At 45.3% G+C, this 4,696-nt stretch overlaps 1 non-coding gene across 1 annotated transcript; it reads right to left on the reverse strand.

Annotated features, from left to right (window-relative positions):
- Positions 1-4,322: 4,322 nt before the first annotated feature.
- On the reverse strand, positions 4,323-4,394 carry trnah-gug. Its single transcript has one exon. It is a non-coding gene; the product is annotated as a tRNA-His (tRNA).
- Between the last annotated feature and the right edge of the window lie 302 nt (positions 4,395-4,696).

Consider the following 4,696-nt stretch of genomic DNA (forward strand, 5'->3'; position numbering starts at 1 on the left):
TTGATACACAATGTTACGGCAAAAAGTCTCCTTTTGAATGACTCAAAGTACTAACTGTGTAATCTAAAATATTAACACAATATGTAAAGTGTTGGTCCCATGTTTCATGAGCTTAAATAAAAGATCCCGGTCCACAGACTATGACTTAGGTGGCTGGAGTCTTTGACAATTCTTTGGGCCTTCCTCTGCCTGATATAGAGGTCCTGGATGGCAGGAAGCTCGGCCTCAGTGATGTAAGCCCTATCCTCTGTAGCGAATTGCAGTCGGATGCCGAGCAGTTGCCATACCACGCGGTGATGCAGCCAGTCAAAATGCTCTCGATGGTGCAACTTTAGATATTATTTGAGGATCTGAGGTCCAATGCCAAATCTTTTCAGCCTCCTGAGGGGAAATTGGCATTGTCGTGCCCTCTTCACGAATGTCTTGGTGTGTTTTGACCATATTTTTCACATACAAACGTTTATATGTCCGAACTAAGAATAATATAGGCTTCCCAAAAATAACATGGTCGCTGTGGTAGAAATTTATTTTGATTGGCGAAATCTGCATTTATCAAAATGTAAACAGGATTATTAGGGAAATCGTTCTTCTTGCAAAGCATGTAGACGTTTAAATCAAACTATTATATAAATCTGACTATTCACAATAATCCTAATTTGTGTGTGTACTCAGTGCTGGCCAAGTTTCTATTGGTCAGTCACCGGGCGCCACACTACACGATAAAGGCAAAACATTTCTTACATTGACGGAGTCTACGACTGCACGTGGCGGTGCTTAATTGGAAGACCTAGACCCTGTCACACTAAACGAGCTGGGAGAACCTTCCAGAAGGACAACCATCTCTGCAGCACTCCACCAATCAGGCCTTTATGGTAGAGTGGCCAGATGGAAGTCACTCCTCAGTGAAAGGCACATTGCTCTCTTTCCTCGTCATTTTCCGAGGATGATTCTCCAGAGCTGTGAATAATGAATGGTAAACATAACCCTATACTCTGCTGCCAGTGGACTTCTGGCAGGTTAGGAAGTGTCAGTATGTTTGCCTGTTCTTCCTATCCCATATGCACAGTGACGATACTGTGGGCCTGAACTAGACCTGGTCCAACACACCCATCTTTCCATTCTCTTTTCCCTGTGTTCAGGTCAGAGAATGATAGATTCATCCTCTGGAGTTTGGGGGAACCCAATATGTTGCCCCTGGATGATATAATCAAGGAGAGGTTGACCGTCACCCTCATGGATGCTAATCATTGTCCAGAGGAGGGCATGTTCCTATTCCAAGGATACTTCAGAAGCGTACTCTAAATCAAATCAAATCAAATCAAATGTTATTTGTCACATACACATGGTTAGCAGATGTTAATGCGAGTGTAGCGAAATGCTTGTGCTTCTAGTTCCGACAATGCAGTAATAACGAACAAGTAATCTAACTAACAATTCCAAAAAACTACTGTCTTATACACAGTGTAAGGGGATAAAGAATATATACATAAGGATATATGAATGAGTGATGGTACAGAGCAGCATAGGCAAGATACAGTAGATGGTATTGAGTGCAGTATATACATATGAGATGAGTATGTAAACCAAGTGGCATAGTTAAATGCTCTACACTAGCAGAGCACTGTATTCCACTGTACCACACATTACTCTACAGGGGTCAGTACTAACTCTATTCTACTACACAATACACTGTTGAGTCTCTCTAGTCTAACTAGTCAACAATGGTATTTATAGTCTAACTAGTCAACAATGGTATTTAGCCACATTTTCCACATCAAGGCAACGGCATGCTTTAGTAGCCTAATATCTCCCCCTCACACACAAGCCCTGGTAGCTTGTTGTGATCATATAATGGTTAGTACTGCTCATGGCAATGTGATTCACAACTTTTTATTTTTTATTTTATTTCACCTTTATTTAACCAGGTAGGCCAGTTGAGAACAAGTTCTCATTTGCAACTGCGACCTGGCCAAGATAAAGCATAGCAGTGTGAGCAGACAACACAGAGTTACATATGGAATAAACAATTAACAAGTCAATAACACAGTAGAAAACAAAGGGGGAGTCTATATACAATGTAAAATAAAAAAGGCATGAGGAGGTAGACGAATCAGTTACACTCTTTGCAGATTAACACTGGAAAGTGATAAATGATCATGTACAGGTAGAGATATTGTGCAAAAGAGCAGTAAAGCAACAACAAAAACAGTATGGGGATGAGGTAGGTGAAATGGTGGGGTTATTTACCAATAGACTTATGTACAGCAGCAGCGACTGTTAGCTGCCCAGATAAATGATGCCTGGAAGCAGGAGGAGATAAAAGTCTCCAACTCAGCTGATTGCAATCTGCTCCAGGCCCAGGCAGCAGAGTACTGGAAACGAAAGGCGGCCAAATGAGGTGTTGGCTTTAGGGATGATCAGTGAGATACACTTGCTGGAGCGCGTGCTACGGGTGGGTGTTGCCATCGTGACCAGAACCAGGATAAGGCGGAGCTTTACCTAGCATGGACTTGTAGATGACCTGGAGCCAGTGGGTCTGGCGACGAATATGTAACGAGGGCCAGCCGACTAGAGCATACAGGTCGCAGTGGTGGGTGGTATAAGGTGCTTTAGTGACAAAACGGATGGCACTGTGATAGACTGCATCCAGTTTGCTGAGTAGAGTGTTGGAAGCCATTTTGTAGATGACATCGCCGAAGTCGAGGATCGGAAGGATAGTCAGTTTTACTAGGGTAAGCTTGGCGGCGTGAGTGAAGGAGGCTTTGTTGCGGAATAGAAAGCCGACTCTTGATTTGATTTTCGATTGGAGATGCTTGATATGAGTCTGGAAGGAGAGTTTGCAGTCTAGCCAGACACCTAGGTACTTATAGATGTCCACATATTCAAGGTCGGAACCATCCAGGGTGGTGATGCTAGTCGGGCATGCGGGTGCAGGCAGCGATCGGTTGAAAAGCATGCATTTGGTTTTACTAGCGTTTAAGAGCAGTTGGAGGCCACGGAAGGAGTGTTGTATGGCATTGAAGCTTGTTTGGAGGTTAGATAGCACAGTGTCCAATGACGGGCCGAAAGTATATAGAATGGTGTCGTCTGCGTAGAGGTGGATCAGGGAATCGCCCGCAGCAAGAGCAACATCATTGATATATACAGAGAAAAGAGTCGGCCCGAGAATTGAACCCTGTGGCACCCCCATAGAGACTGCCAGAGGACCGGACAGCATGCCCTCCGATTTGACACACTGAACTCTGTCTGCAAAGTAATTGGTGAACCAGGCAAGGCAGTCATCCGAAAAACCGAGGCTACTGAGTCTGCCGATAAGAATATGGTGATTGACAGAGTCGAAAGCCTTGGCAAGGTCAATGAAGACGGCTGCACAGTACTGTCTTTTATCGATGGCGGTTATGATATCGTTTAGTACCTTGAGTGTTGCTGAGGTGCACCCGTGACCGGCTCGGAAACCAGATTGCACAGCGGAGAAGGTACGGTGGGATTCGAGATGGTCAGTGACCTGTTTGTTGACTTGGCTTTCGAAGACCTTAGATAGGCAGGGCAGGATGGATATAGGTCTGTAACAGTTTGGGTCCAGGGTGTCTCCCCCTTTGAAGAGGGGGGATGACTGCGGCAGCTTTCCAATCCTTGGGGATCTCAGACGATATGAAAGAGAGGTTGAACAGGCTGGTAATAGGGGTTGCGACAATGGCGGCGGAAAGTTTCAGAAATAGGGGGTCCAGATTGTCAAGCCCAGCTGATTTGTACGCGTCCAGGTTTTGCAGCTCTTTCAGAACATCTGCTATCTGGATTTGGGTAAAGGAGAACCTGGAGAGGCTTGGGCGAGGAGCTGCCGGGGAGGCAGAGCTGTTGGCCGAGGTTGGAGTAGCCAGGCGGAAGGCATGGCCAGCCGTTGAGAAATGCTTATTGAAGTTTGACTTGAGGGCGCTTTTTGAATGAGTTCAACTGAGACTCAGCCATATGATGTCGCCATGAGCAGCTCTGCAGATGAGCACAATGATAGACTATCACAGAGTATCAGCCCAAGCATAGCTTCGGGACGAGGCGGAGAAGTTTTCGCTTTGTGCTTCAATGCTCTTAGTTGTTGTCAAAATTGACTGTAGCCAACGAAACTAAATGTATAGTATGGTAACCTACACTGCTTTCAATCTCTGCTTATTTAATGTTAAAAACGACAGAGGTATAGTAATTATTTATTCACCAGTGGTCAGTGGCAGCCCTTTCCACAATCTCTGCTAAATTCACTCTACTTATTCACTGTAGTTAACCCTGCTAATTCAAAAAGAGCCCTTATGCCGTGACATTGTGAATTTCAATGCCGTGACCCGGATTCGAACCGGGGTTGCTGCGGCCACAACGCAGAGTACTAACCACTATACGATCACGGCGAGCTACCAGGGCTTGTGTATGTGGAGGTGAAATCGATCTACTCAAGCAGGCCTTCACTTTGACGTGGCTGAGGTGGTTAAATTCCAAAGTCTTATGTTACACTTTGATGCCAGTTAGATTACAGTTAGTGCTTGTGTGTCTGTGGGACAAATTGGGTTTTTCAAGCATGCAATGAGGTGGACAGGCACAGCTGACTTTTTGGCTTCCACTCAAGGGGTCTCCCACAAGCGCTGGTAACTCGCCATGATCATACAGTGGTTAGTGCTCTGTGTTGTGGCCGCAGAATCCGGGTCACGCCATT

This window comes from Oncorhynchus tshawytscha, unplaced genomic scaffold, assembly GCF_018296145.1.
Source record: "Oncorhynchus tshawytscha isolate Ot180627B unplaced genomic scaffold, Otsh_v2.0 Un_contig_15134_pilon_pilon, whole genome shotgun sequence".
Classification (NCBI taxonomy): domain Eukaryota; kingdom Metazoa; phylum Chordata; class Actinopteri; order Salmoniformes; family Salmonidae; genus Oncorhynchus; species Oncorhynchus tshawytscha.